We start from the raw sequence: 24150 nt of genomic DNA on the forward strand, positions 1-24150 counted from the left end.
TGAGCCATTTATCCTCCTTCAGGCAACTCATCATCTGAAATAAGGAACAGAATGATGTACTAATGTGTTTTGTTACAAAATGCTCTGGGACATGTCTTTCCTGAGTGGCATCCAAACACCCTCAACTTGAACAGAATTACTGTAGTCTAAAAAAATTAGCAAAGTAAAAAAAAATAAAGAAAAAGTAACAGTGAAATGGTTTGAACAGTAATGCAGATACAGTGAAAGCAACTGTGCTCTTGTCTGAAGTAAAGTCAAGTTTGGATAGTTTTTATGGAAGGAACTTTATTGATGCTGTGAGGGAGCCCAACTCTCCTTTTCTACTCTCCTTTTGTTCAATTTCATAGCCACAACAGGACTATTGAGTAAACACCTTACTTCAAAAGTAGTCACTGGGATTGAGCATAACTACAGTTCTTGTCTGGAGTCAAGAGAGAATCATGGCAGAATTTTCAATGAAATTTTTCATAGCATAATTTTTTTGCTGACACAAGACAAAGTTAATGAGAAGAAGAACAAACTCTCTAATAGCATTTATACTTTATTATGATAAATACTCCTTTGTGAAGCACTTTTTTTTTTTTTTTTTGCTTTCTTTCTTAAAAAAAGCTCTGTTAAAGGCACCATCTCTTTAGGTCAGTAATATTTGAACATGTCGTATAAAAACAGTGCATGCTCTAGAAAAATCTGTGATAATATCTGGTCTCGGTTCTACAAAGGAGTTCAGTGGGGTTTTCCGGGCAGGACATTTTAATGAATAAGACTGTGTTCTTCCAATATGTACCTTAGTATTCATGCATGATAAGTCTCGCCAGTGCATAGAAAAGAGGCCTCCCTGTGTTCTGGGACCATAAGAAGTATAGAGCTGTGCCTGAATTAACACTTCTAAAGGGGTTACTAAAAAAGAGAAGCAAGAGAAGGGGGCACAAACTTATTTTTAATTAGTTCACTCATTATTTACCATTATCGTTACTACTATTTCATATTGTGGTAAGGTTATACACACTCTTGCCATTCTAGCTACTTGGGCAAACAGGCAATAAAAAAATAGTCTATAGCCTGCATAACATACGCATTTTATTCTCTATTTCAAATCAGGTCTTAATTCATCCTTTCTAGTTGTAAAGAAATTATTCTTCAAGAAGTGTGTTGCAAACTTAGAGAGCTGTACCGCAGAATCTAACTTCTTTTCTGCTCTGTTCTTCTGTATTTTTCAGGTACTCTAGAACTCAGTATTATTTTAGTTTAGGATGACTGTCCTGGAATCTTACTGAAAAAAACACATCCTGTACATGTCCAATTCTACATCATCAGTACTTTTGTTGTGCTTAATATTACAGCCTCTGCTGAACCCACAGCCCTAGCTATTCGTAGATATAGAGGCATTTACAACTCTTTGTTGTAAATTTGTTGGCATTTACAACTCAATGGAAAAACTTTTTGTGAATTTCTGTGAAACAACAAGAGCTTGTTAGTTGTTGGCAAAATAGCTTATTTTTAAGGCTATACTGAAGTTGCAGGTCAGCATTTCAAGTCTGTATTTTCATAAATAATTTATTTCCTATTATTGAGCATTTATGAAAAAAGAAAGAAAAAAGAAAGCAACAGGCATAGCAACATGTTCCAGTCTTGGATAAAAAAAATCCCAAATATTATTCTCTTTCTCTAGAGTATTTTTGTAATAGTGTAACCCTAATCAAATTTGCTATGGGGTTTCTGACAAGCTATTTATTGCTTAATTCTTTTTTTCTTTCTGCAACAATAAAATTTTTATTCTAAACATTTGCTATTGAATAATAGCAGCCTGCTGTGAGATCATTCCCACTGATTGAAGGCTGATTATTTTCATACTGCAGCTGTCACTAGGTATTCCACATTCTTAAATTCTACTATTAGAGAGGAATCACAGATCCATTTCTGACTTTAGATCATGGCATTTTGGTGACTGTGAGCCTGCTGAGCTAATTTCCTACAGAAAGGAAGTGGGAGTTCAGCTTAATATAAAAAGAATTTGTCTAACAGCATTTAAAGGGTAGATGAAGGTTATACTTACTTTTCTACCATTGTAGGGATTTTGTAATCCAGATTTCCTTGTGGGATCAGACCCTTGGAGAGAGAGGGACAGATCTATTGCTTTATTATTTCACTGAAAGCCCAGTGTCATTCCATTTAGTTCATTTGACAAGACAACATTTAGTAGGTCTTGCATCCTGTTCTTATACATTCTTGTCTTCAATTGTCCTTCCTGTACTTGATTAGCTTTGTAAACATTCTTGTATTAAAATGATCACTAAAAACCACCTCCTAAGGAAATTTAAATTGTTGTTTCTAATCACTGTACATAAGTACACTGACATATCTCAGCAGGTTACCAGGTGTGTCATCAGATTTCACGTTGTTATAGCTGCTTCACTAAAGAATTTCTCTTTCAGTTTAGGAATACAACCTATAAATCCCCATAGAGGAGGGGGAAAAAGTGCTTTTATGAAATGAGTGTGTTTCAACTCTGTAGGAAGGTGGCAATATACCTCTTTAAAGGGGTAATGACCTGACAGTCCATTTTAGGCATGATAACTAGATGTATACACACTATGAAAAAGAATCAGAGAAGTTGTAAAGCATACACTAAGTTTTGTGGAGGCTAAAATAAAGTTTGGGGCCACAAGTTTATATTATTTAAATCATTTCAGTTGCAATTATCTGTTTAAAACTTCTGACACTCTAACCTCCTTTGAGAGGGAACATTGTCTTCAAATCCCAAAGGAGGATGAAAAGAGATGGATCTTTTTGTAAAGAGATTAGTTCAGTTGATTTTGTGAGGACCACTGAAGTTTGCCTAACATGGAAGGTATCTCAACAGCTTGCCCAGAAATCTTCACCCCGTGGTTGGTAAGCAATAATCGAGTCAGTCACCCACAAGAAACTTCCATGGTTCCTGCTTTACTCAGTAACCCAGGTCAATTCCTTCTACATCCCCTTCTCCACTTCCCTTTCCACTTTCATCTCATCACAGAGCAAGCTGGATAAAAAAACAGAAGTGCAAATAGTACAGGGAGGTAACCAGCCTAGACAGTTCCCGATAGCACAATGTATCTCCTGATTTGATTCTGTAGTTTCAGATTCTTAAACTCAGATTTGGAAGTGAACTATCAGGAAAGTTGCAATGAAAGAGCATTAGATGCTCATGAGAAAGTGTTTTATCCATTGGGTCACTTTTGTCCCCATTTCCACTCTGACAAATACTGCAACAGAACTGTGTATTGCCATTAACATTGGTACATACAGGAGCACTGACCAACTCTCCTCCTTGCTATGAACATGTTCACAATATGCTGCTCTTCTGCTTAATGTCTAAGTTTGGTAAGTGAGAAGACTTTAGTTTGCTATGTTCAGCTTTAAGAAGCATCAAGGTTCATACCAAGACTATGAAATTGTAGCCTGAAGTCTGCAAGTTTCAGAAAGTTATGAGCAACTGAGTACACAAAGCTGTAATGGAAATGTTCATAAACTATAACTGTACCTGTTGCTGGTTCTCCATCTATAATGCCTAAGTGGAAAAAAAGAAAGATGTCTTCTATTTCTTCCTTTTAAAGAGTTACCACAGATACTAAGACCACATAGGCAATTAACAGAGATTTAAAAATTCACCTAGAAAATCAAAACAAGACCAAAACCACCTGAACATATGAATAGACTTGAATTATCACAGAATCACAGAATAGTTGAGGTTGGAAGGGACCTCTGGAGATCATCTAGTCCAACACCCCTGCTCAAGCAGGGTCACCTAGAGCATGTTGCACAGGATTGCATCCAGGTGCGTTTTGAATATCTCCAGAGAAGGAGACTCCACAACCTCTCTGGGCAACCTGTTCCAGTGCTCTGTCACCCTCACAGTAAAGAAGTTTTTACTCATATTCAGATAGAACTGTCTGTGTTTCAGTTTGTGCCCTTTGCCTCGCATCCTGTCACTGGGCACCACTGAAAAGAGTCTGGCTCCATCCTCTTGACACCTTCCCTTTAGATATTTGTATACATTAATAAGATCCCCCCTTAGTCTTCTCTTCTCCAGGCTAAACAGGCCAAGCTCTCTCAGTCTTCCCTCATAAGAGAGATGCTTCAGTCCCCTAATCATCTTTGTAGCCCTCCGCTGCACTCTCTCCAGTAATGCCACGTCTCTCTTGTACTGGGGAGCCCAGAACTGGACACAGTACTCCAGATGTGGCCTCACCAGGGCTGAGCACAGGGGGAGGATCACCTCCCTCGACCTGCTGGCGATACTCTTCCTGATGCACCCCAGGATACCATTGGCCTTCTTGGCCACGAGGGCACATTGCTGCCTCATGCTTAACTTGGTGTCCACCAGCACTCCCAGCTCCTTCTCAACAGAGCTGCTTTCCAGCAGGTCAACTCCCAGCCTGTACTGTGCATGGGGTTGTTACCTCCCCAGGTGCAGGACCCTGCACTTGCCTTTGTTGAACTTCCTGAGGTTCCTCTCCGCCCACCTCTCCAGACTCTCCAGGTCTCTCTGAATGGCAGCACAACCCTCTGGCGTATCAGCCACTCCTCCCAGTTTTGTATCAATCATCAGCAAACTTGTTGAGGGTGCACTCTGTCCCTTCATCCAGGTCCTTGATGAAGAAGTTGAACAAGACTGGACCCAGTACTGACCCCTGGGGGACACCGCTAGCTACAGGCCTCCAACTAGACTCTGCGCCACTAATCACAACCCTCTGAGCTCTGCCATTCAGCCAGTTCTCAATCCACCTCACTGTCCACTCATCTAACCCACACTTCCTGAGCTTCCCTATGAGGATGTTATGGGAGACAGTGTCGAAAGCCTTGCTGAAGTCAAGGTAGAAAACATCCACTGCTCTCCCCTCATCTACCCAGCCAGTCATTCCAGCAGAGAAGGCCATCAGATTGGTTAAGCATGATTTCCCCTTGCTGAAGCCATGATGACTACTCCTGATCACCTTCTTGTCCTCCACATGCTTGGAGATGGCCTCCAGGATGAGCTGCTCCATCACCTTTCCAGGGATGCAGGTGAGGCTGACTGGCCTCTAGTTTCCTGGGTCCTCCTTCTTGCCCTTTTGGAAGACTGGAGTGACACTATCTTTCTTCCAGTCTTCAGGCACCTCTCCTGTTCTCCATGACCTTTCAAAGATGATGGAGAGTGGCTTAGCAAGAACATCCGCCAGCTCCCTCAGCACTCGTGGGTGCATCTCATCGGGGCCCATGGATTTGTGGGTGTCAAGTTTGCTTAAATGATCTCTAACCCACTCCTCCTCCACCAAGGGAAAGTCTTCCTTTCTCCAGACTTTCTCTCTTGCCTCCAGGATTGGGGGTTCCTGAGGGCTGGCCTCAGCAGTAAAGACTGAAGCAAAGAAGGCATTCAGTAACTCTGCCTTCTCTGCATCCTTCGTCACCAGGGCACCCACCCCATTCAGCAAAGGGCCCACATTTTCCCTAGTCTTCCTCTTGCTACTGATGTATTTGAAGAAGCCCTTCTTGTTGACCTTGACATCTCTTGCCAGATTTAATTCCAAATGGGCCTTAGCCTTCCTCGTCGCATCCCTGCATACTCTGACAATGTTTCTGTATTCCTCCCGAGTGGCCTGTCCCCCTTTTCACTTTCTGTATACTTCCTTCTTCTGGTTGAGTTTTGCCAGGAGCTCCTTGCTCATCCATGCAGGTCTCCTGCCTCCTTTGCTTGACTTCCTACTCATAAGGATGCTTCAATCTTGAGCCTGGAGGAGGTGATGCTTGAATATTAACCAGCTCCCTTGGACCCCCCCTTCCTTCTAGGGCCATAACCCATGGGATTCCTCCAAGCAGGTCCCTGAAGACGCCAAAGTTTGCTCTCCTGAAGTCCAGGGTTGCGATCCTAATTAGTGCCCTGCCTCCTCCTCACAGGATCCACCATCTCATGGTCACTGCAGCCAAGGCTGCCACCAGCCTTCACATCTCCATCCAGTCCTTCTTCGTCTGTTAGTACAAGGTCCAGCAGCACACCTCTCCTTGCTGGTTCCTCCACCACCTGTGTCAAGAAGTTGTCACCAATGCTCTTCAGGAACCTCCGGGACTGTTTGAGCCTATATGTCTTGCCTCTCCAGCAGATATCAGGGTGGTTGAAGTCCCCCATGAGAACCAGGGCCTGCAACCGTGAGGCTACTTCCAGCTGTCTGTAGAAGGCCTCATCGACTTCCTCTTCCTCATCAGGTGGCCTGTAGTAAACACCCACAACAGTGTCACCCATGCTAGCCTGCCCTTTAATCCTTACCCCTAAGCTCTCAACTCGCTCTTCATCCACCCCTAGGAACAGCTCGATACATTCCAGTTGCTCTCTCACATAAAGAGCAGCTCCACCACCTCGCTTTCCTGGCCTGTCTTTCCTAAAAAGCATGTAGCCATCCATGACAGCACTTCAGTCATGCGAGCTATGCCACCATGTCTCTGTAACTGCAATGAGATCATGTCCCTGCAACCACACACAGATCTCTAGTTCTTCCTGTTTGTTCCCCATGCTGCGTGCATTGGTGTACAGGCATTTCAGAGAGGTGATCGAGCCTGCAGGTTTCCCAGGAGGGATACAAGAGGATCCTCCATAACCACATCCCATACGCACTTCCCCGGCTGCATGCACCCACTGGAGGCAAACCGACTTGAGTCACTTTTTGCCAACTACCCTGTCTCTGTAACTCTCCCCTTTCCCCATCTTTCCTAGTTTAAAGCCCTCCTTACCAGGCTGGCCAACCTGTTGGCAAAGACACACGTGCCCCACTTAGTGAGGTGGATCCCATCTCTCCCCAGCAGTTGATCTTCAAACAGGGTCCCATGGTCATAGAAACCAAAACCCTGTGGCCAACACCAGCGGCGCAGCCAGTTGTTAACTTGGAAAATCCCTCTCCTCCTCCTCCCATCCATCCCCCTCACTGGCAGGATTGAGGAGAAAATGACCTGGGCTCCCAGACCCTTGACCACCATCCCCAGAGCTCTGAAATCCTGTTTGATGGTTTCCAATTTGCCCTTGGTATCATTAGTGCCCACATGGAAAAGCAGCAGAGGGTAATAGTCTGATGAGTGGACAAGCCTTGGCAGTCTTTCCATGACATCTCATATTCAAGCCCCTGGCAGGCAACAAACCTGTCTAAATAAGAGGTCAGGATGGCAGATAGGTGCCTCCATCCCTGCAGCAGGGAGTTACCCACAACAATCACTCATTGCTTCTTCTGGGTGTTCCCGCAAGGCACAGGGTCTGTTTTCCCAGTTGCTTCCCTTGAAGCCATGCCCAGCTCCTCCTCATCCTAGAAGGCACTAAACCTGCTCCTTAATTGCAAGTCTTCAGGAAGAGTAGGAGCCTTTCTCCTCCTACAAGAAGTGACCAGTTTCCAGCCTTCTTCTACAGTGTTATGTACCATTTAACACAGCACAGAGCCCTCTGGCAACTCCACTGCTGTGGGGGGTTGGGACCCCTGGAGCTGTATGGTCCTTGCTTTTGCTCTGTTCAGGATGCTCTTCCTCACCTTTAAAAAAAAAAATAAGAAAACAAAAAGCACAAAAAGCATTCAGTGAGAAAAGTTAAGTTTCAGTATAAATTCTTGCCCATTAGGAAAAGACTTGAGTTTAGTGAACTGGGCATTTTAGCATGATAGGGAATAACAGAAGAGGCAGGAGAGTTTAAAACAGTGAATGTTGATCTTCTATTTTTGTGCATAGCAGGGAAATGGAGAAGTTTTCTCTGCATGGGTTCCTCTTGTAGCTGACGTGAGACAGAAGGGAAAAAAAGAAGACTATGACCTACTTCTTTGTACAGAAGATATAAGAATTCTGTAGCTGCTTTTTGAACACTAAGTGTCTTCCTGGTAAACAAAATTGATTATTGCAATGAGGTAGACAAGGCTGCAGTGGGAGTTTCTTTAAGAGAACTACTCAGTGAAGACTCAACTTTCTTTTACTGTCTCAACCAAAATAATCAGTCTGCACTGAAATGAGAATTAAAGGGAATTGAGTGTCACAAAGAAATAATCAGATGTACTTTGTTCTAGTGAAAAATGAGGTATGACTGGTCTGAAAGAACTTGGTCTATTAATTATTTTTATAGTGAAGACAAGGATCTGACTAGGAAACTGCTGGAAGCTCTGACCCACTGTTTCCTCCAAAGGTGTACTGATACTGTGCAATTTAACTCACAATAAGACGCACTTTCACAAACTTTAATGCAGCTGGGCAGATTATCTGAAGCAGGTAAATAATATTACATTACCTAGACAATATCTCAGCCAATGCACTGAAAAATTCTGCATCACTTTTCTGATGTCTTTGTGGAGTCAATAAGCAAACTAGCTGAGAACAGCAACAAAGAAAGTGTCTCAGTCACATCACAGGATTTGTAGCAGTTTACTTATTCAGAAGGTTACAGTGGAACTGTTTAGAACTCGTATGGTAACAGCATAGCATTTAGCTACAAGGGACACATTTGCTTATCCCTTTTTCCCCGTCAGTGATCTAGGACTGTAGCTTTCAGCAAAGTTCTTTATTTGCAAACATTAAAACAATTCAGAAATCCTCTACCGAAACGCCTTTTGCTTTTGTTAATCTATACAAGTAGAGAGGATGGCATTAGGCCAAACACATTAGCCATAATGTGTTAGTTTAATGCCAGGCACAATTTAAGCCTTTATATGGTTTAGTTCAGCTTAACACAAACACAGAGCTCCTCTTTCCAGTTCCAATGATTTGTTTGGCTGTTACACAGACGAACATTATGGCTCTGTGAGGGTTAAAACCAAAAATGTTAATCTTATATTAATTAAAAGAGGAAATATTCTCTTTATACCCTTTGCAACCTTGAAACTTGTCTCTACCCTTAAAAAGATGCAAAATGATTCCACTTGTTTCAGTTAGCTAGGCAGAACTGCCTCCTTGTTATTGGTGTTTTTTTAACCCCAGAATGTAAGATAATGGGATGTTTGATCACTAGGAAATTAGAGTCTATGCAGAGAGTTATGTACATGTTTTCTCTCTCCAAGTTATAAGTTTTTGAAAGACAAGAACTTTTCCAAATCTTTATTTTTCTTTTGTACACCGCCAGCTTTTTTTTTTTTTAACAGATGATTCTTAGGATTGGCATGGATGAATAAATCAGATCATTACACAAACACCTGCCTGAGCATATAAGTATTAGCTTCTGATCTTGCAGTAAAGAATCTAGCAATCAGATTATACAGACTTCCAGATTCCCCTCTAAAGGTCATTCTACTATTTGTACCGGTTTTGTCTCTCCCTAGAGAGACTACTGAGTTTTTTCTCAGAGTACCCTCATGTTTCTATCTTTTGTTACAGTCTGGTGATTACTAGCAATGGAATGATATTGGCATGGATTTTTTTGTTAGGCCTGTATGTAAAGTCAAGACTTAGATTCCTGATCTAGTTACATAAATCCTTCTTGGCTGTCATCTCCTGTAGTAAGTTTTTTGCATGTCAGATTGCCACTACCATAAAGCCACTGTGAACCCACTGTTTTTAATGGATTTGTATAAGCTCAGCAAATTCAAATTTCATGATTTGATTACTGACATGTCTTTTACTGCCAATGCATTTGTAGCATTAACAGAAATTTCAAGCACTAATGACTTTTCTGTGTCATTTCAGAGAGCAGTTTCTCCAGCCAAATTATATTTAATTACATCTCCTTTGATCTTTTTTGGAACTTAAGGCTGGAAAGCTGTTCCAGGGTCACTGAATACCATCTTCCATCACAGACAATCATACCCTATATGGCTTCTCCTACTTGTTCAGTCTGTTGCCTGTATTTTGTTTATCACAAATAAATGATTCTACTCATTTTAAGATGCAAATTCTCACATTCTACAATTCTTCTACAACGTCCCTTAACTATATTTTTTATATTTTTTGCAAAAATCACTGGTATCATTCCTATCTTTCTACTGAATTAACTAACAGTTACGTGGTTTGATTTCCTTCTGAAGGATTCATGTAGCTGTGATGACATTTGTTTCAAATATCACTTTTATCTTTTCAGTCATCTCTTCTGTCAGAATACCAGGCTAAATGGAGCTGTTTTTCTAGTTTATTCCCTCATTTCTGAGGTGAAAAAACTGGAACTGTTCTTAAAAACAATGTAACTTGCAATACTGTCTTCTCATCATCATTCCAAGTGTCTTTTATAGTGCCGTCCCTAACTGTCTTTCGAATACCTAATTCTAGAAAATAAAAGTAATACTTTTTTAAAATATTATCAATATCTATTTTGTAAAGCCAGAAAAATGTGGTTTTCTATTTAATTAAAATATCGTGTGTTATTTCCCACACTGAATGGGACTCAGTAGGGTATCTGTCCTGCAAATGATCAAGATGATTCACCCAAGATATAAAAGTGAACCAGATTCTGTCTTATTCTTCTGATGCCTTATGTAGACACCTAGTCTAAACTATTCTGTCTGATGTTTGTGGCTTGGTTATAGCTCTCCTTTTCTAAGCAGGGGGTAGAATGAATTAGCTTGTAAAGAGAACTTCATTTCCAAATTGGCATTGGTTAGTCTCATGTGATTACTGGGAACACTTCAAACATACAGAGACTCTTATAAACTCAGGCAGAGAGCCAGCAGAGGAAGTTGAGAAGTTTGTAAGTTCATTTTTATATTGTATTAGTGTTTAAGTGATAATGAGATGCAGGGAAGGGAAGGGTAAATGTAGCAGGATCATGAATGTTTTCGCTTTCAGAGCTCATAAAAAAATGGAAGGTTTCCTACAGCTTTTGTCTCTAATTTCAAACAACTTTCAGGTTAACAACTGCCTAATGTGTTATTCTTTCTAAGGATCTGTCCTGATGATTTTAAGGCAAAGCAGAGCCTGTACATCTGTGTTGAACTTGAATGATGCTGCCTTTCATTGAATCAGGGCTAATAAAGTTTTAAATTGTGACAGACGGAGAGACCAAGGCAAACCATTATGTTGCTTATTTTCCTCTACAGTGCAATTCTTTCCTTCTATTCAGCTCACGTTATCAAATCTATAAGCGTGGCAATCAAGAATGTCTGCATTTTACTCCTTGTATTAAACTGAATCGGTGACGGAGTTTTGTATATTGTATCAACACCAGAAACATTGATGCAGCAATTTTGGAATCTAGTGTTTTAACATAAGTACAGCATAGCCCTCTGTAAGAAATGTTTCTTTCTGGCAGTGTGTTTATGGCATACAGTATATTGTGAAAGCCCAAGACCGAGCAACCAAACAACGGTCTTTCATTTTGGACTCTAAATAAATGTAGAACACGCCTGACAATCTAAGAGTACCACCTCAAAAACCTGCAGTAATGTTTTCAGATATCCATCTGGCACAGCTCTGTTGGCTTCTATTCATCTACTTCATGTTACACTGCTACAAATCTATGTATCTTACTGCTTTATTAGATGGAGGAAAGTTGCTTGACAATATCATGTCAAGTCCTATCTTACACTTCTTGAGGTGCTGAGCCCTATCTTCATCACTGTGTTACAGGGCTGGACAGAGAGACAACAACGACATCTCTTTGTTAAGCCACTGGGCTGCAAGGAGTCAAAGGCCCATGTTCAGCAATACCTGAAAATTCTGCAGAATACCTTATGTCTCAGTTGCTTTTCTCTGTAAGGGGAAACTGTAATATGAGAAAAAATTAGGATTCTTAACCATGACAGCAAAACAAACTTGTGTTCAGAGACACAAATAAATAGCAGTGTTCCAGTCCTGAACTCTGCAAGAGTTCTCTGTGTTGCCCCTAGGTAACACAACCTTCAAAAGACCAGTCCATAGAGGAATGGGCCTGTAATCCCCTTAAAAAACTAAACTTATCTCCAAAATTCTCTTTTCCTGTTATGATTACGTACAGGAAAGTAGATAAGGAGGCATATAATTTGGATGCTGTTCTCTCCCCTTCCAGATCACAGTGCATTAATATGGAGAAATGCTCTCACAAATGTTCTGGAAGCTAGAACGTTCCTCCAGGCTCATTCATATCTACATAGCCAGTAGCAGAAGACTAAAAGGGAATATAAATTGGGTATAGGTTGGAACTGATCTGTCTCACTTATGCATCTTAGAGAACATGATTCCTAGCAACAAAGCTGGTCAGAAAATAGAACTTCTGTTTTACAAGAACAAACAATAATCCAAAATTGTTATCCTTTTAAATTGGAACATCAACCAAATTTTCAAATCTTCTTCGCCTCTGCTCCATTGTTGAGACAAATAAATAGAAAAAGTCATTTTATTCACAAGCATTGAAACAACTTGTTTATATAATTTCAAAATGATATAAAGTATATTTCCCATTTAATGTGGAATATAAATATAATACTGTAAGTGTTATAAAAACTTACTAAATGAACTAAAACAATGAACCTGGCGTCAAACACCAATACTTTGTCAAACAAATGATGCTGACCTTGACAAAGCAAATAGTTTCAATGTTATCAACAAGGAGAAAATTAAAAGTAATTTCTCTTGATTTCTGAAAATGTCACTAGAACAAATTACATTTCTCCAAAATTGCTTTTTTCCTGACATAACTTCATTATTATTTGTTTTGGCTAGCTTCAAATGTGAATTCTGGTATAATTCAGCCTTTCAAGTAAAGCCCATCTAGTAGGGCCCTGCTTCCCGGTCTCCTACACAGCACAATGCTAAGCAAAAATCTCTTCCCTTCTCTGACCTCACTCATCAGATGGAGTTGGTTGGCAAATCTCTCAACAAAGAAGACCTCCAAAGCTCTGCAGAAGGTATGGAGTCAACATCATAGGACCTCCTCTGTCATGTCTGCTGGATATGTTCCCTGTTACTTGATACTACTGCACTGTCCCATTTATCAGAGAAGATATTTAATTTTCATCATCATAATGACATGCTGTTTTGTTCCTTCTAGCTCTTATTATTGAAATCATGTAGTTGTTTGAGACCTAAGTGAGTGAAAACCAATTGTTACAAATTTTCCCAAAGGAGAAAGAACTGGTAGCGCGAAGTATGTCCACTTCATCACTAGCATCTGTGTTTCTATACTGGTGAAAGTGTTTGCTCTCGACAGCCCCATCTCATATTTTCTTTCCCTAAGCACCCACTTCTTCTGCAATATATTAAACTAGCTGAACATGTGGTCTGACTGAGCATGAGTGACACTATGTACGCTTAGGTGACAAACCCAGATAGGAGCATGGTATCCATGCAGCCAGGCAAGATACTGGATCACTCTGCAATGGGCTTGTTGCAATAGGCAGGGGTTAATGGCCCCCCATTTGCATTCTGACATTTACATGGCTGCTTTAGAAGGAATCACCTTTCATCAGGTTTCCTCGTTTTAAAGCAACTCCTGCATTCTTATGCAAGCAGGAATTAGGAATTAAGGCTGTCCAGTGTGGTTCCAAAAGAGGCTCTGTGAAATATAATTTTTAGGTGCTTTTGATTAAAAGGGAGGACAAAATGATGGGTATGAAGAACAATGGGGTAATATAGCATGAAGATTATAGAACATGTTTGTTTTCAGCTCAGATAGCAGTTACCAATTCAGATAATGTATATTTCATTTTAATTTATTGCACAGAATAAAAATGGCATGAATACTATATGCCATATCATAATTCTCACATGCATTCATTCTATAAGCCAGTTTTGGCATTTTTTAATACAAAAGTACAAAAAAAATTGGAAAAGTGGTATTATAGGCCTAAATGACTTATTGTAAATATTTTAGTTACATTGCCTTCGTTCCTGTTTCATATCAATTTTATGGACCATATTTCAGATGGGACTCATATCAAGCACTGTCTGCTTCATATAGGGCTATACATTTTAAATTTAGGTAAAGGGCAAATTCAGTTAAGTGCTTCTGGATGAATGATGTTTTTTAATGTCATGTATACATGACAAAGATATCGGCAAGGGGATTCTAAGACAGATGTTATCTTTATATAAAGTTTTAATGGCAATAATTGATGTTGGCTGACAGTATGATCATTTTGAAGATATTTCTTAGCTCTGAGCATCATAATTCTTTATATTGCCGTGTTGCAAATTGCCATTTGAGAGGGCAAAAAGCACCAGGCAAACACAAGTTCTAATCTGATTACTTTCATAGCAATTCTTAGCCATACTCATCTACATGTTTTTGCAAGTGTTCTTTCATTGAGGTTTATGATCATTTTGAGAAGTATGTAGCATTGACACCTTCTTCAGACTGACAGCAGAGTGACCCATCCCTCCTTTTGAAAATAGTCCATTATTGTCAGCAACAAAAATAAAACAGAGCTCAGCAGAAGCATGCACAGTGGGCATGTATGAAGGTTAGGGTTCGCTCCTCAGCATCTCTACATGCCCTTTGCCCTGAGGTTTTGCATACACCCAGATGTAACCAAGAATAAAATACCAGAGATACTTGGGGTCAATACTTTTCTTAAGCCAGAAGACTTATCTCCTGTCAATTCACACTTAGACATTTATACCAACTTTCTTATGCCTCCACTAACTTCAGAAGATAAGGCATTCAGTTTTATAACATAGAAACTATAAGATCATATTATTGCTTTTGCTATTCTGGCTTCTAAAGAGTGCTATAACAAACATCAAAATCATCTTATTTTATGTTCCATTCTGAACTAAGTAGTCTAAGAAAAGACATCTTTTTTTGACTTCAGTGTGAATTGAACCATTTTCTTAGCCCCCAACATTTTCAGATTGTATTCCTATTTTGCACCAAGACATTTGTGCTTCTTCTAAATCTTATTAAGTACTGTTAGGTTAAAAAAAAAAAAAAGCAGGAGTAAGAAAATCATCTACTTGAGCACTGTTCTGAGCTGTGGGTGGCCTAGGTACAACTCTGCGCTTTGAGGTAAGATATAGTCCATTGTGTTAGTTTTTGTGAAATTTTCATCAGAAAGTTCTGTGTAGTTCCAGAACAGAGTATTGAACAAAGCACAAGCAGGAAGGTGATGCATCTCTAGGTATCTAGTGGTCTCAGATATAGGTTATTGACCTGAAACTGAGGCAGACAGAGTAACAGCTTGAACCAGCATGCTTCATCTCTTAAATGCCTTAACCATTCAATTAATGCAATATACGTCAAGAAACATGATTTCTCTGCTCTGATTTAGCTGTAAATAACTCCCCATCTAAAAGGTCTATGAAAACGGATTCCTTTCTACAAACTATCCTAGTCTCAGATTGATATTTTCTGAACAGCAAAAAAACCCAGTAGAATTCCCATCCCTACATTTTCTGAGCTTCAGTTTTGATAAGAACCCTTTTCTACTCGAGTAGAAATGCTGTGTGAAGCTTGCTTCCATGGGCTGTGAACACATCCTTTTGGGACAGACGCAGGTCTAGCGAGCAGGCCTATTAAGTGACAAGATTCTTCTATCCTGAATGAATGTGGATATTAAAAAATATCAATTACAACACTGCTTACAATGAAATTGGTGGGCGAAATACTGCTTCTCCATAGAGAATATTCTGTTATCATTTTTCAGGGGACAGCCATTTGGCCATTGCAAGCTGCCTTCCTCTTTTATAGTTTTAATCAGAGATGGATGAACTTTCATTCATGAAATTTCAGAGCAACTCCAGTTTTGTGGACTGGGAGTTTCCACTGAGTATTGAAAGATCATTTGTATACAGATCTCCAGCTTTGTAATGTTGGCTTTAGGGAGAGAGAGAGATGGGAGAAATTTGTTGTTGAGCATGTAAAGTTACAGTAAGTGATGTATTTTTTTCATTATCCATTTCATGCATCAGCTGTAAGGTAACAGAGATCCAAGTTCCCTCAAAACTAAGAACATAGTAATAAATGGAATTCAACAAGGGTCAGACAAGGACAGTAAGTTTAGGACAAGAGACATCCAATTTTAGCCACTTAAAGGAGGTGTTAGGTTAAGACATATTGTAGCTTTAGGTAAATGCCAGGGTACCTCTCAGGGCCCTGAGGACACTAACAAGCCTTAATGGTTATAACCAGCCTCACCTGGAACCCCCACCTACACCCTCTGCCCATGGGCCCAGAGGCATCATTTAAGCTCAGGCCTGGACCTCTAGTCCCTTGTTGAGCTGTGTTATAGGTATGCCTGTTTGCAGCTCCATTACAGCCATGCCCATATCTGGCTACGGACCATGTTGATCCAGGCCCTGACCTGCAGATTGAGTTCCTGGTTTGATCTTGGATCTGTCTTGTCACTATGGACCTGCCTGGCAATCACTGAACTGTGTCTCACCCCAGTTACCATCACTGGACCTGATCCTGACCCTGATCTGCAGACTGACTTCCCAGCTTGACCTTGGACCTGCTTCATCACTATATGTTTGCCTGGTGATAACTGGGCTGTGTCTGACACTGGTTACTGTCACTGGACCTGATCCTGACTTGTGTTCCTGGCATGATTTTGGACCCACTTCAACACCAAGGACTTGCCTGATGATCTGGACCATTCCCAGTTGCCATTCCTGGGTTTGCCTGCCTTGTCTTGCTTAGGTACTGTGGAACTAGATCCTGGCTGGCAAGGTCCCTGCCCTGTCAGCTCTGTTATCATGCTCAGCTCCTGACTCCTCAAGTCCTAGGGAGCAGCTGGCCCTTGCTGTTCCCTGACAGAACCTACAGATTGGATTGAGGGGCACAGTGTGTCAGATCTTGACTGATTTAAATCAGAACTGAATGATCACCTGGTGACACCTAACCTTCCCCCTTTACTAAAGGGGAGCCAGACTTGTTATTCTTTTAATGCACATATCTCAGATGCCAAGAATCCAGACCTAAGAGTCTCGAACTTTAGTTACTCTTTACAAATGGATTAGCACACGAGGAATATAAGCTAGTTACTGATATGGTTGCAGCCAAATGACTAAGCCAGTGACTAGGCCCTCGTGTGAGGTTTAGTTAACATGAAAACTACTTGATATGATGTGAGAAACTGCTGGATGAGACAGATAATAACGTAAGAAACTGAGAAAAGTTACAAATATTGCTGTGAGGGATGGCTTGATTTTAACAAGTGGTTACAAGGGAGTTAGGTCAGGAATGGCTGATCTTCACAGAGAATTGAAGGGAAGCACTGGGGACCTTTGAGAGAGTCAAGTCCTGCAATGCCAGCAGCACCCAAGAAAAGATGTGAGTAAAATCATAAGGATGAGGTTACCTAGGTAACAGTGGTATCAGAAATACCAAATTTGGGTACAGATGAAGTAAAACTAAGACTAGTGGGGGAAAAAGTAATGGAAGTGGGTTGTTTATTTGAGTGGAGACTGGGTCAGAGAAAGGGAGATATTAGGGAACTAAAAATGAAAAACAGGTTTAGAAACAGCAAAAAGGATAATAAGGTATGTAAATGATGTAACCCAGGCTGCTGTGTGTGCATATGTACCTGCCAAGCAGCTCTGTGTTTAATCGTCAACCTGAAGAAAGGCAATAAACCGAACCCATTGTTCTGATCATATCCAGATGTCAAACCTGCTTTCCTGGTCAGAAGAACCAGGGAGGGGAAGCAAAATTGGTGTAGGGGAACATCTGAGACAGACAGAGCATCCTGGTATCACCATGTGTCACGGATGAGTGGAGTAATGCACTTCACCCATAAGAGAGAAGCAGCACTGTTTATTGTGGTAAGACAGTGACTTAAAGTTCAATCATAAATAAGAACGATTTAATGAGGTTCAATTGGCAAGGTTCACTTGGTTATTTACTGCATGGAGAACGGGGTCAGCTGCAAGTGCAAAGGAGACACCCCCCCCCCATTGAGTCATGAGGTTCAGAAAGGACCCCCTTGCTTTCCAAACTCCTCCTGAGAGGAGCCTAGGTGCAGCTGGATCTGATCCTAGTCTCAGACTTGGTCAACAGTTTGTGTCTAAGGGATTATGTGCACAAACAATCAGAGATATAACTTAGCAAAGTTTTGTGAAGTTTGCAAAGTTTTAGCATGCTATTAATCACTTACCGAGGTTCTGTCATGGGTAAGGAATCTCTCAACCTCAAGGAGTAACCTTGAGAGGCATCCCTGCTCAAGAGGAGGTTCTGCAGGGCAGTTCGCTGCTGTGCAGGAGAGCTCAATGGGCTCTGGGCTGCCCCCTATATACTGGGGGGGAGATGACTGACTCATAGTCATATTTGCTAGATGGGTCTTAGTTGGTGTAGCGAATGACATGCAGCCCCTCTCCAGCCAATTGGTTATAGCCTGTTCCTTGTCCGTTATGCACGTTATCAACCGCTTGTATGGTACGTTTATCTCGAAAGTCCGAAAGCCATACAGCGTATTGAGTGTTAGTCAAAACCATTTTCAGTAACGCTTTCCAGTCATAGGGAGTCATCACATACGTAGTAGAAAGCACCTCTAGGAATGTGATAGTATGAGCAGATTGGACTCCGCTTTCTTTTACCAATTTTCGCAGTTCCTTGACTATCTCATAATTGAAACTCTAAGCCGGACGCTCCCCTGGTTTATAGATGACTGAGAATGCAGTAATAGTTCGGAAGTCCCCTGCTAGTAAGGCCTCTCGGCAGCACTTGTCCCATTTATCTTTCCCTTGTCCTGCCCATAGTCCCCGACCACCAGCAGGGGGGTCTACAAATCCCAGATCAAAGGAATCACCTTCATCACGTTCATTAGTTTCGGAGGGCGAGGTCAGTTTGCTAATACCCTTCTCGCCTTCCCCGTTCCCCAATTCAAGGATCAATTGGATAGGGTCCAGACCATGGGGGGATGCTGCGGCTATCGGGGCTTGCTCCCCTAGGGAGGGTGCCGAAGGTAAGGACGTATCATAAGCGGAAGGGGCAGAAGACACTCTTTTGTGTAGCCTTTAGAGTGCTCATGATTGTTCCCCAGGTAGCCAAATGCTTACAAACTGCGACATCTCCAGTCCCCACTTCCTCATATAGTTTTTGACCTACTTTTGCCCATTCGTCAAGTTGAAATGTCCCATTCACAGGGAAGTCGGGTACATTTCTCATAAGCCAGTCCAGGAGTGTTAGTAACTTGCCTTCCGAAATGTCCCAATTCTGCCTGTCCAGAAGCCGTCTTAAAACGTCCAGGCTTTGTTTCTGTTCTAGGGATAACCTTCCCCCCATGATTCCCGACTGCTCACCTTCGTCGAGGTGATGGGCGCGTGCTGCTGATGAAGCCTGGGTCCTGGTTCAGTCTTGTTGTCCTGTTTCCGATCGTAGTCCTGTCCTGGTTCAGTCGGGTTTCGCTACCGGATCGGCATCTCCGTCTTCTTACGGCAAGTTGAGTCCCTGTTCTTACGCCGAGCTGAGTCTCTGTTCGGGCGCCATCTGTAGCGAATGATGGCACAGACTCAAGAGGTGGTGCATCTTGAGACCTTTATTGTTTGTTTCTGAGCATATTTATACTAAAAAATTAGCTGCTTCAGCGGTTTTACAGATACACTTTGCTAAGCCAATCATCATGCAGATTATGTCACAGGTAGCCAATCATTACACCGATCACGCATGCAGCGACCATGCCTTGTACTTTGCTACTTGCTTCCTAGTTGGAGAAAAGCTGTCTTGTTCTTAACCTTGGTTCCCACTGGCTTCTGCTGGTTTATCTGTACTTTCTCAGGATGTATCATTCCCAGCTGCACCAGTGTCCTTGGGTATGTTTATCTGAGGCTCCCGTTGAGACTCCTTGTCCGAGCTGGTAACAGTTCCCCCATTCCCCCTTTCCCACGACTTGCTACTTTCAACTTCCCTCCAACTTAACCCTGTCATGACCCTCCACAAGTTGGCACATGCTCAACTAGCCCCTGCCTACGTGCTGTTTACAGGGAGGTCAGGTTGAGGGGGAGAGAGCACATCAGAGGGGGGGAAAGGAGCACACCATCGCACCATGTCAGTCCAGGCCCAATGGCATCGGACTCTTCCCAATCATTTCCTAACAGTGAAGCCTTGGCAGTTCTTGGGGCAACTTTTGTACATATGAAGATGTACAATATTCAACCACTGTAGCTGTTGTTCAAAGCACATTCAGAACCAGTCATAGTGACATTTCTAGAATGTCTAGAATGATAGAATGAATCCCCATTAATTGATGTGAATCACAGCAGGCTAAAATCACAGAATCACAGAATGGTTGAGGTTGGAAGGGACCTCTGGAGATCATCTAAGTCCAACCCCCCTGCTCAAGCAGGGTCACCTAGAGCACGTTGCACAGGATCATGTCCAGGCGGCTTTTGACTATCTCCAGAGAAGGAGACTCCACAACCTTTCTGGTCAACCTGTTCCAGTGCTCTGTCACCCTTGAACCTCAGACTGTGACAAGTCGGTAGCTTAAATAGAGATATACAGTGCAGAAGTCTTCACAGGCCTTCAAAAGTCACAAGAATCTGGGACATCTTAGTGGCATCAGATCACATAGCATACTGAAATGCAGCCTGAAACATTTTGATGAAAGAGGCAACAAGAATTCCAGTGTAGAAATTGACTGACCAGCAGCTGTCCTCATTGTTGGTTAGCTCTCCATGGACAGAGATGCAAAGTTACCCACTAATCTCCCTGGAAACAAACCAAAATTTTAAAATGCATACTCTAAAGTCATTTTCAGCAGGCCATACAGTATTAAAACCATACAGACTATCACCTTCTGCACCCAAAGAGATGCAAGAAGCCAATACCAAGCTGGGGAGAAGCCTGAAACCAGACATGTCATCATTCTGGGGTAGGTGGCCAGAACAGTCTGCTGTTATAGTACCACAAGTTTTACGTAAATACAATCAGCATCCATGCATTTTATTTTTATATTTAACATCCATATAGCTATTACAGTGCATCCTAACTAGTGCATCAGCAAAGTAAAGATCTTCTATCAGCTTAGCCTGTTTTTGAAGAGTCCATGCAGGGAAAGCTTTCATAACATCCACCTAAACAATTTTGGAGCATTTAATTTACTGACTAGAGCACTAACCCAGAGGCATAAAAAGTAATACTAATAGACATTTTGCTTTAATCCAGGGAGCTCCCTATACCTCCACAATAACACCAGTGTCGTTACTGTAAGCATTTCAGGTTGCCTGAAGTCCTCACATTCCCCAGTACAAACGGAACAACATTCAAGCAAATGCCAAAAATGCTGTGCAAGAAACTTTGTTTTAATGAAATATGGATGTATTGTTTTCACTGAATGAATAAGGGGGAAAAACAACTAATGTATATCAGAGGCAAGCCGTTTTTAGCTTGTTCTGAGGAAGTCTGACACTTCTACTTCCTTTCCTCTCCTGACAACATTTTACTGATGTGCTCTCTGCACGCTGATTTACTTATCTATAACTTTCACTGCTGCTTAATATCACTTCTGATTTTTAGCCTGGGATAATTCTCTATTGTTATATGCCTATTTGTGATTCACATCTATTTTCTTATCCATATACATCCATTGCAACCTACAGCTCTAAGGGATTTATCTGATGAAAATGCAGTCCCCAGAGCAGCATTACAACCCTGGAGAATGGTGAAAATAATTCATAAGAAAAGTTAGTAGCTGCTATTGATGTTGTTGAGCTTTATCCTGTGCTACTGAAAAGAAAATTGAGAGTAGAATACTGTTTATTTGCCCTATAAACAGATGTACACGTGCCTTAGATGCAGATATACAGGTTTCCTTGTCCATCCATTAATGTCCAAACAGGAATTTTCATTCACACCATCCTAAAGGCAATCTCATTTGGAGAGTGTTACTGAAATGTAATCAATATTGCTATTGATATTGTGAAATACTTATTTCCTTAAAACCAGCTGTGTTTTCAGAGCCAAGTATTTTCTGACAGAAAATGACTGTAAATATTTTACATGGCTATCTCTGTGATTGTCTTCAAGACTAAATTACATCTTGCAGTCACCACACAGCACCCTTAGCTGGTTAAAAAACTGTAAGAGTCATGACATTAACGTTGCCTTAAAATGATGCTTCCCCTCTAGTGATTTCAAAAGAAAATGGTCTAGCATGATTCTTTGGGGCATTTTGACCTTCTGTATCACAGATGGGTGGGTGGATTGGGGATTTTTTTTTTTCTTAGAACCATAGCCTGTCCTAATGCACTGTTTCATGCAGAAGAAAGGGATCTTTTTGCAGCATTAACTTATATTGCAGACACTCTAATTTATTTTCACTGATTAATTCATAATCCAAAATGCTATGACTCAGAACTGCTACATGTGAGTACTACCTCAGTCCTATTTGCAACTGTAGCCCAAGTGAAGCTGTTTGCAATAATATTATTTATGTGTCACTCAGCTGGACCTCAAATAATTGAGGATCCCAAAATTCCTGCACATTTTACCTTGTATCAAACTCCATGCTGCATTGTCCACTAATAAAAAGGCAAAAAATGTGTCTTCTTGCTGATTAATCACCTAAAAAGAAATCCCTTGGAGATTGCCTGAAGAGGAATAATGAGCTTGGTATTGTGAATGAAACTTCTTTCCTCAAGACAAAAGAAAAGGAGGAGGTTTTTTCCAGTTAGGCCCAGTCTGTCCTTTAACGGCCTATGGACATCTTACTCTTAGAATCATTCATTATGACAGATCCTCTTGGATCTGAAGACTGGATCACCCTCTGCTCTCTGAAAAGAAGCAGATTAAGAGTTCGAGGAATTTTGCAGTACCTGGGAGCGCTGTTGCTGCGACTGCTGCGGCTCCAGGCGCGGCGAGGGCGGCGCGGAGCGGCGCGCACCGCCGGGCGCTCCGGCGGCCTCCCAGCCTCGCGAGACGGGGCGCAGCGGCGCCGCGGGAGGGGGGAGCCTGGCCGCCGAGCGGCCGCGCTGCGGAGGCGCTCCTCAGGGAGCGGGGCCGCGGCCGTTGGCGGGGCGGTTCAAACTGGGGCCGCGGCCGTTGGCGGGGGTATTCAAACAGGCGCCGCGACCGTTAGCAGCGCCCTTCAAAGGGGGCGGGGCCATTAGCCTGGCAGTTCGAACAGCGGCCCGGCCGCTAACCGAGCAGTTCAAACGCGGGCCGCGGCCGTTGGTGGGGCGGTTCAAACGGGGGCACAGCCGTTGAAATGGCAGTTCCAGCAGGGCCATGGACATCGGTGAGGCAGTTCAAACAGGGGCATGGCTGTTGAGGGGGCAGTGCAAAGAGCATTTTGTCCACTGTTGGGCAGTTCAAACTCAAGGCTGACTCATGACAGACACCCCAATATCTGCTGGAAGCACAATATGGCAGGGTGCAAGCAGTCCAGGAGAGTTCTGGAATGTACTGAAGATAATTTCTTGAGGCAGGTGTCTGATGAACAAACTAGGGGAAATGCTCTGTTGGATCTGTTACAACAAGGAAGAACTATTGAATGATGTCAAGGTCAAGGACAGCCTTGACTGCAGTGACCATGAGAGTGTGTAGCTTCAGATCCTGAGAGGAAGAAGAAAGATAAACAGCAGAATTACATCTCTGGGCTTCAGAGGAGGAATTTTTGGCCTGTTCAGGATCCTGTTTGGCAGGATCCTGTAGGAAGCTCCCCTGGAAGGCAAAGGGGCCCAAGAGAGGAGGCTAATCTTCCAGGACAGACTCCTTAGAGCACAAAACCAGTCCATTACAATGTGCAGAGAGTCGAGCAAGTGTGGCAGAAGGCTAGTATGGGTGAACATGGAACTCCTGACTAAGCTCCAACAGGAGCATGGGGTATTCTGATTAGATACTAGAAAAAAAAAATACCATGAGGGTGGTTAAATACTGGACCAGGTTACCTGGAGAGGTTGTGGAACCTCTGGCCTTGGAAGTATTCAAGATTCATGTGGACACAGCCCTGAGAAACCTAGTCTAATTAAACCTTTTCTGAGCAGGGAATTGGACTAGATGACCTCTGGAGGTGCCTTTCAACCTAAACTGTGATTCTATGACTCTAACTTTTCTTGGTGATGTGGGCACAGTTGTCAATGACTCAGTTTCTTAAACAGTAATGACTCTCATTTAAAATCTCTACCAAAGAAAATACAAATGCTGAATGGTGATACTGAAAAGGACATTGTTTACAACAGATTTTTGGAATAAAAATTGTCTGTGGCAAGTTTGAAATACATGGGTTTCACTTAGAATACACAGAATATGGGTGAACTTTGCAAGTTGGGAAACAATGCTTTTGAAAGCTAGAAATAAGTTTTAGGGGTATTTTCAGACAAAGCATATTAAAGCTTGAAAGA

General features: G+C 41.9%; 1 long non-coding RNA gene across 1 annotated transcript; it reads right to left on the reverse strand.

Annotated features, from left to right (window-relative positions):
- Position 1: 1 nt before the first annotated feature.
- Positions 2 to 22700, reverse strand: LOC136995318 (uncharacterized). The gene is made up of 3 exons (XR_010886885.1): positions 22624 to 22700; positions 19111 to 19297; positions 2 to 34 (listed from the first exon to the last, which is right to left on the reverse strand). It is a non-coding gene; the product is annotated as an uncharacterized lncRNA (long non-coding RNA).
- Between the last annotated feature and the right edge of the window lie 1450 nt (positions 22701 to 24150).

This window comes from Apteryx mantelli, chromosome Z (assembly GCF_036417845.1).
Source record: "Apteryx mantelli isolate bAptMan1 chromosome Z, bAptMan1.hap1, whole genome shotgun sequence".
In the NCBI taxonomy this organism is placed as follows: domain Eukaryota; kingdom Metazoa; phylum Chordata; class Aves; order Apterygiformes; family Apterygidae; genus Apteryx; species Apteryx mantelli.